The following is a 9,550-nucleotide window of genomic DNA, read 5'->3' on the forward strand; positions in this document are numbered from 1 at the left end:
CTAGTTGCTCTCTCTATTGCTATGCCACGATACCTACCACTTGCTTTATCATGCCTCCCATATTGCCATGTCAAGCCTCTAACCCACATTTCCTAGCAAACCGTTGTTTGGCTATGTTACCGCTTTGCTCAGCCCCTCTTATAGCGTTGCTAGTTGCAGTTGAAGATGAAGTTTGTTCCATATTTGGAACATGCATATTGTTTGGATATCACAATATCTCTTATTTAATTAATGCATCTATGTACTTGGTAAAGGGTGGAAGGCTCGGCCTTATTCCTGGTGTTTTGTTCCACTCTTGCTGCCCTAGTTTCTGTCATACTGGTGTTATGTTCCTTGATTTTCCGTTCCTTACGCGGTTGGGTGTTATGGGAACCCCTTGACAGTTTGCTTTGAATAAAACTCCTCCGGCAAGGCCCAACCTTGGTTTTACCATTTGCCTCACCACCGCCTGCTTTTCCCTTGGGAGTCGCACTCCCGAGGGTCATCTTTATTTTAACCCCCCGGGCCAGTGCTCCTCTGAGTGTTGGTCCAAACTAGAGCCCCTTGTAGCGCCAGCTCGGGGAAACTTGAGGGTTGGTTTTAGTTGTATGGATTGCTCATCCGGTGTGCCCTGAGAACGAGATATGTGCAGGTCCTATCGGGATTTGTCGGCACATTCGGGTGGTTTTGCTGGTCTTGTTTTACCATTGTCGAAATGTCTTGTAACTGGGATTCCGAGTCTGATCGGGTCTTCCTGGGAGAAGGAATATCCTTCGTTGACCGTGAGAGCTTGGGATGGGCTAAGTTGGGACACCCCTGCAGGGTTTTGAACTTTTGAAAGCTGTTCCCGCGGTTATGGGCAGATGGGAATTTGTTAATATCCGGTTGTAGAGAACCTGACACTTAACTTAATTAAAATGCATCAACCGCGTGTGTAGCCGTGATGGTCTCTTTTCGGCGGAGTCCGGGAAGTGAACACGGTTCTTGTGTTATGCTTGAACGTAAGTAGTTTCAGGATCACTTCTTGATCACTTCTAGTTCATGACCTTGCTTTGCTTCTCTTCTCGCTCTCATTTGCGTAAGTTAGCCACCATATATGCTAGTGCTTGCTGCAGCTCCACCTCACTACCCTTTCCTACCTTTAAGATTAAATAGGCTTGATCGCGAGGGTGTGAGATTGCTGAGTCCCCGTGACTCACAGATACTTCCAAAACCAGATGCAGGTGCCAATGATGCCAGTGCAGGGGACGCTACCGAACTCAAGTGGGAGTTTGACGAGGATTCAGGACGTTACTATGTTTCCTTTCCGGACAATCAGTAGTGGAGCCCAGTTGGGGCGATCGGGGATCTATGCATTTGGGGTTGTCTTTATTTATGTTGGTTCCGTAGTAAGACCTTGATTGTATTTTGGATGATGTAATGCTATATTTATGTATTGCGTGAAGTGGCGATTGTAAGCCAACTCTTTATCCCTTTCTTATTCAGTACATGGGATGTGTAATGATTACCCCTCTTGCGACATGCCTACCATGCGGTTATGCCTCTAAGTCGTGCTCTGACACGTGGGAGATATAGTCGCATCGTGGGTGTTAAAAGGTCTCTCTTCTCCACATACACACACTCCCTCTCATGCACACGTGCGCGCACAAACAAGCACAACACCCATCTATCTAGATCCTTCTTTTAAGACACACACCGTTGCATATTCTCTCTAGCTCTGGGTATATTTATATATCCCCCCTCTCTCTCTAACTCACATGCGCACCAAAATTCTATGTCTCTCTAACTCCCACATCTCTCCCCTAGTCTGCATGTGTATGTCACACACTCACTCTATGATTATGTCTATGTGTCTCCACGTTACAAAACACAAAGCCACATGCACATGTCTCTCTCTATCCTCCAAACACACAGACACACAAAGAATCTCTCATCAGTGCCTCAGTCTTTCCATATCGCACACACGTGTTATCTCTCTCATGCACACACGCTCGACCAAGGTTTTCTCATGAATAAACTACGTTTATTCATCAACAGTCATAGCAGTACGCTGAACACGAGATGTGAAACATAATACATCCATGCGTCCGTAGACCACCTAGTATGACTACGAGGACTAGAGCAAGCCAAAAGCACGCCGCCGTCACCCCCTCCTTATCAGTGACGGGAAAACCTTTGTTTTACACAGTCGGGAATCCATCGTGCTAAGGCCCCACATGCTCAGCCGTTGAATAGAACGTAGATCCAACTTTATGGGAAACAAGTATCAATAATACACTTGTATTTACATACTTATACTCCTATAAAAGACCTAGTTCGTGATGACGGTGTTTCTTCCATCCGTCATTTCTGACCATTAGATCTACATCTAACGACCGTGAGATAAGTTTTTGCCTTTTCGCAACAACATCCAACTTCTCTACTCCAATTTGCGGAAAACCACTTAGTATCTTAAAATCAACCACATCCCTCCATCACCTCATCAAAACAGCCTGAGGAATATATTCTGACTAGAACATAATATATTTTAGTGATATATGTATATCAAAATTAGGGTGTTTTCTATCAAGTTTGTGAATAAGTATTATTCTACTTACAATCTGTTGCAGCGCACGTGCACGTTGCTAGTATTTCCATAGTTTCGAGTTTTCCATCAAGATATTAGTCACCCATGGTCGATATTTAGTTTAAATTATATACACATAGGCACTATGTAACTAGCCGTGCTTATTGGCTTCCAAAGCTAAACTTTCACTCCTACTTATAGTATGTAGAGTATTTAACAAAAATCTACCACTTTCAACCAACCCTAGGAAGAAACTGCTGTACAAAAATAGCAAAAAGACACCCAAAATTTCTTAACCTGCGCCAAAAAACTACTACCTAGTGCCGATTAGGCTCGTTTAAACCCGTTATGATAGGGTTGGTGTAACGCCCCGAGACCGATGCGCCAGATGTCTTCCAGTTATTCGCCGTCATTGCCATGTCATTTGCTTGCGTGTTGCACTTTGCCATGTCATCATGTGCATTTCATCTGCATGTTTTTCAAAACTTGCATCTGTTCCAGTCTCACAGTTCTCTCTGTTGTGCGTTCTGAGCCCAGACACACTCGCACACGCCCGTGACACCTCTGAAATATTATTTTATAAGTGGCACAAAAATGTTCATGGAATGGGCTGAAAGTTGGCATGCGGTCTTATTTATAGTGTAGGTAGACCGCCTGCCAAATTTCGTCGCACTCGGAGTCCGTTTGATAGCACAAACATTAAACATATAGCCGCAATATAGCCTGTCTAATGTCGGACGATGTCCGAAAACTATTGTCGGGCTGCATTTGTCTTCACTCCTCTCAGCCCGACCATCTACACATCCCACCAACCCCTCACCTAGGCCCCTCCGATCCGGACTGATCGATGGCGATCGAATGGTCCGAAAACGGACGAAATCCCAAATACCTAGCCTCCCTACCTATAAAAGGAAGGCCTAGCCCCTCCGTAATTGGAAACCCTAGCCTCACCTCGAAATCCGCACCACCGCCAGCCTCCTCCACTCCACAACCGCCACCTCCCACGTCTCCCCGCGCTGCCCGCTGGCCCGCCCGAGCCTGCACGCGTCGCCGCCCGTACGATGCTCGAGCCCGCGTGCGCGCTGCTGTCCCTGCTGCCTCGCGCCCGCGCCCCCGCAACCCAGCACAATCTTGTACTTGTAGCATGTTATTTTGATGCTTGCTATATGCCTAGTCGCTGTTTTCGACAGCTTGTCCTTTAAACTTGTTTCATGTGTATGTGTTGAACTGTTGCTTCATTTTGAGCATGATCTATATGAAACTTGCTTGGTTTTGCATGTAGTTTCATCATGTCATGTTTAACTTGTTTTGCTCATATCTTCTAGGCCGTACCTCCGGATTAATTGAACTCTATATGTATATTGTTTAGAAAAACGTGGAGATCATCATGGTGCTCTTTAAATTGCTATTGAACAGCAGACTAAGGCATAGCCTAGTGGTGGGAAGGGGCTGATGCCTTCCCACCCACCCAGGTTCAAGCCATGGTACTTGCAATTTGGGTTTGTTGCACCAATTATACTGTAGGGGGTTCCCTTACAGTCTTTCTGTCAAGAAAAAACTTGCTGTTGAACAACTTTAAGTTAATGTTTTGTTCAGATCAGTACCAATTTTGAAATTTGCATATGGGGACTATCCGGAATTGTTATATGTTGTTTCCGGCCTCATTTAAACTTGCTTTGATATGATGTTCTTGTATGCATCATCTCTTTCCATGAGTAGCATCATATAGAATCGTCATGCATCATACTTGGATGAGCATCATGCCATGGTATGCGTTGTGTGTTTACTGTGTTGTTTGCTCCTTTCCGGTTGTGCTTCTTCTCGATAGTTCCTGTTTCGTTGTGATCTTGAGGATTCGTTCAACTACGCTTGGTTCCTCTACGCCCGTTCGTCTTCTTCATGGACTCGGTCTTCTTCCTAGCGGGATTCCAGGCAAGATGACCGTCACCTTGGATCTCACTACTATTTTTGCTATGCTAGTTGTCTCGATGCTATCGCTATGTCGCGCTACCCACCACTTGTTTATCAAGCTTCCCAATATGCCATGAAACAACCTCTAGCATTTTCCACCATCCCAACAAACAGTTGTTTGGCTATGTTACCGCTTCGCTCAGTGTCAGGGAAAACAGACGGGGGTATATATTTTCCCCTGACTCATGCACGGGCACGCCAAGGCCAAGCCAGAGTACAAGAGACCAAGATCATCGAAGGACCAACATGCAGATCAATAGGACCAAGATCCAGCCAGAAGAGCAAGACACCACCAGGAGAGAAGCCTCCCTTTCCGGTTAGGCGAGCTTGACAAGGGTGAGGCCACCCCCGAAAGAAGACATCCAAGGCATCCCGGCAGGGCCTACCGGGGCTCACGAAGGCTAAACCACCTCACCCAACCACTCCACCACGACCCACATCATCGATTAGTGCAGTGTCAAGCCGGAAAGTGATTGAGTGGTAGCCATTTGCCACATGGCAGTCTATCTCTACGGGAAATACCTACATATGACACCCGTCCTGTAATGTGTCAAGCGAGCAGGCATGGAGCTGGCGAGATAGCCTGGCAAGGCTTGCCGGGCAACCAACGATGTGACGTTAGGTGGTGCCGTTAATGCACCCTGTTAGCCTGCAGAGTTAATTAGGTATGGTAGCACTGTTTGCTATCTTATCAGTGCATAGTGACTACTTTGGCATTGAGGTAACCCCTTAATCTATAAAAGGAGGCCCATGGCAACTGTAGAAAGGGTTGGAAAGTTGAACAACACACACACCCGGACGTGTGTAGCCGCTGTCGTCCTGAGGCAACCCCTGCCGGGCAGTGTGCTCCGCCTCGTCACCAGTTTTTCCACCATCAATCAACTAAAGCAGGAGTAGGGTTTTACGCTTCATGGTGGCCCAAACCTGGGTAAAATTGCTTGCATGGTCTCTGTCATGCCGCGCCACGCTCGTCTGCTCTTTGTGCAATGCGGTGTTCCCCTGCCGAACCAGCAAGGGGCCCTTTGGTCCATAGATGGCCGTGGTTTCCCACGACATCTTTGGAACGCAAGGCAGGGGGCTCGCTTGCGTGAACCTAAAAGCGTGAGCAGCGTGCTCTATCCGTGGAGACCCATTCGAAGCCTCTAGCGTTGGCGGCGCCCACGAAGATGAAGGAAATACGCCTTAGAGGCAATAATAAAGATGTTATTTATATTTCCTTATATCATGATAAATGTTTATTATTCATGCTATAATTGTATTAACCGGAAACTTAGTAGATGTGTGAATACATAGACAAACAGAGTGTCCCTAGTATGCCTCTACTACACTAGCTCGTTAATCAAAGATGGTTAAGTTTCCTGACCATAAACATGTGTTGTCATTTGACGAACGGGATCACATCATTAGAGAATGATGGACAATACCCATCCATTAGCTTAGCATTTAGGATCGTTTAGTTTTATTTCTATTGCTTTCTAAATGACTTATACATGTTCCTCTGAATATGAGATTATGCTACTCCTGAATACCGGAGGAACACCTTGTGTGCTATCAAATGTCACAACGTGACTGGGTGATTATAAAGATGCTCTACATGTGTCTCCGATGGTGTTTGTTGAGTTGGCATAGTTCGAGATTAGGATTTGTCACTCCGTGTATCGGAGAGGTATCTCTGGGCCCTCTCGGTAATGCACATCACTATAAGCCTTGCAAGCAATGTGAATAATGAGTTAGTTGCGGGATGATGCATTACAGAACGAGTAAAGAGATTTGCCGGTAACGAGATTGAACTAGGTATGGTGATACCGATGATCGAATCTCGGGCAAGTAACATACCGATGACAAAGGGAATTACGTATGTTGTCATAAGGTTCGACCGATAAAGATCTTCGTAGAATATGTAGGAGCCAATATGGGCATCTAGGTTCCGCTATTGGTTATTGACCAGAGAAGTGTCTCGGCCATGTCTACATAGTTCTCGAACCCGTAGGGTTCGCACGCTTAAACGTTCGTCGATGATACAATACTATATGAGTTATGTATGTTGGTAATCGAATGTTGTTCAGAATCCCATATGTGATCACGGACATGACGAGGAGCTCCAGAATGGTCCAGAGGTAAAGATTGATATATGGGATAATAGTGTTTGGTCTCCGGAAGGGGTTCCGGATGTTTCCCAAAATGTTTGGGTACGAGAACACTTTATTTGGGCCAAAGGGGAAAGCCCACAATGTTTTTGGAAAGCGCAAAAGGAAGTTTTGCAAAGTCCAGGGGCCAGATGCCAAGGTCCCTACGTCTGGCCCTGGAGTCCGAAAAGGACTCTTGCCTTTTGGGTGAAACTGACTTTGTTGAGGCTTTTACTCCTAGTTTCGACCCCAAGGCTCAACATATAAATAGAGGGGCATGGCTAGCACCAAAGACACATCAAGAATCACCAAGCCGTGTGCCGGCAACCCTGTCCCCTCTAGTTTATCCTCCATCATAGTTTCCGTTGTGCTTGGCGAAGCCATGTGGAGATTGTTCTTGACCAACACCGTCACCACGCCGTCGTGCTGCCGAAACTCATCTACTACTTCTCCCGTCTTGCTGGATCAAGAAGGCGAGGACGTCATCGAGCTGAACGTGTGCTGAACGCAGAGGTGCCGTATATTCGGTACTTGATTGGGACGGATCGTGAAGGTGTACGACTACATCAACCGCGTTGATAAACGCTTCTAGTTTGCAATATTCAAGGGTATGAAGATGCTCTTCCCCGCTCGTTTCTATGCATCTCCTAGATAGATCTTGCGTGATCGTAGGTGAAATTTTGAAGTACGGCTTTCCCCAACAGTGGCATCCGAGCCAGGTCTATGCGTAGATGTTATATGCACGAGTAGAACACAATGAGTTGTGGGCAATAATAGTCATACTGCTTACCAGCAACATCTTACTTTGATTTGGTGGTATTGTTGGATGAAGTGACCTGGACCAACATTACATGACCGTGTTCATGAGCCTGGTTCTACCAACGTGATTCACACATAGGTGGCTAGCGGGTGTCTGTTTCTCCAACTTTAGTTGAATCGAGTTTGACTATGCCATGTCCTTGTTGAATGTTAAACAACACACGTGACGAAAAATCGTTGTGGTTTTGATGCATAGGTAAGAACGGTTCTTGCTAGAAGCCCATAGCAGCCACGTAAAACTTGCAACAACAAAGTAGAGGACGTCTAACTTGTTTTTGCAGGGCATGTTGTGATGTCATATGGTCAAGACGTGATGATATATAAATTTTTGTATGAGATGATCATGTTTTGTAAAAGTTATTGACAACTGGCAGGAGCCTTATGGTTATCGCTTTATTGTATGAAATGCAATCGCCATTTAATTGCTTTACTTTATCACTAAACGGTAGCGATAGTCGTAGAAGCAATAGTTGACGAGACACCAATGATACTTCAATGGAGATCAAGGTGTCAAGCCGGTGACGATGGTGATCATGACGGTGCTTTGGAGATGGAGATCAAAGGCACAGATGATGGTGGCCATATCATATCACTTATTTTGATTGCATGTGATGTTTATCTTTTATGCATCTTATTTTTCTTAGTATGGAGGTAGCATTATAAGATGATCTCTCACTAAATTTCAAGGTATAAGTGTTCTTCCTGAGTATGCACCGTTGCTATAGTTCGTCATGCCGAGACACGACATGATGATCGGGTGTGATAAGCTCTACGTTCACATACAACGGGTGCAAGCCAGTTTTGCACACGCAGAATACTCAGGTCAAACTTGACGAGCCTAACATATGCAGATATGCCTCGGAACACTGAGACCGAAAGGTCGAACGTGAATCATATAAGTAGATATGATCAACATAGTGATGTTCACCATTGAAAACTACTCCATCTCACGTGATAATCGGACATGTTTTAGTTGATATGGATCACGTAATCATTTAGATGACTAGAGAGATGTCTATCTAAGTGGGAGTTCTTAAGTAATATGATTAATTGAACTTCAATTTATCATGAACTTAGTACCTCATAGTATTTTTCATGTCTATGTTGTTGTAGATCAATGGCCCGTGCTACCGTTCCCTTGAATTTTAATGCATTCCAAGAGAAAGCTAAGTTGAAAGATGATGGTAGCAACTACACGGACTAGGTCCGTAACTTGAGTATTATCCTCATTGCTGCATAGAAGAATTACGTCCTGAAAGCAACGCTAGGTGCAAGACCCGCTACAGGAGAAACTCCAGACGTTATGAACGTATGGAAGAGCAAAGCTGATGACTACTCGATAGTTCAGTGTGCCATGCTTTACAGCTTAGAACCGGGACTTCAACGACGTTTTGAATGTCATGGAGCATATGAGATGTTCCAGGAGTTGAAGTTAATATTTGAAGCAAATTCCTGGATTGAGAGATATGAAGTATCCAATAAGTTCCACAACTGCAAAATGGAGAATAGTTATGTCAGTGAACATATACTCAGAATGTCTAGGTACCACAACCACTTGACTCAACGGGGAGTTAATCTTCTTGATGATAGTGTCATTGATAGAGTTCTTCAATCACTGCCACCCAGCTGCAAAAGCTTCATGATGAACTATAATATGCAAGGGATGGATAAGACAATTCCCGAGCTAAAGGCTACAGAGGTAGAAATCAAGAAGGAGCATCAAGTGTTGATGGTTAACAAGACCACCAGTTTCAAGAATAAGGGCAAAGGGAAGAAGGGGAACTTCAAGAAGAGCGACAAGCAACTTGCTGCTCAAGTGAAGAAGCCCAAGTCTGGACCTAAGCCTGGGACTGAGTGCTTCTACTGGAAAGGGATTGGTCACTGGAAGCGGAACTGCCCCAAGTATTTGGTGGATAAGAAGGATGGCAAAGTGAAAGGTATATTTGATATACATGTTATTGATGTGTACCTTACTAATGCTCGTAGTAGCGCCTATGTATTTGATACTGGTTCTGTTGCTCATATTTGCACCTCGAAACATGGGCCACGGATTAAACAAAGATTGGCTAAGGACAAGGTGACGATGAGC

The sequence above is a fragment of the Triticum dicoccoides genome, chromosome 5A, assembly GCF_002162155.2.
Source record: "Triticum dicoccoides isolate Atlit2015 ecotype Zavitan chromosome 5A, WEW_v2.0, whole genome shotgun sequence".
In the NCBI taxonomy this organism is placed as follows: domain Eukaryota; kingdom Viridiplantae; phylum Streptophyta; class Magnoliopsida; order Poales; family Poaceae; genus Triticum; species Triticum dicoccoides.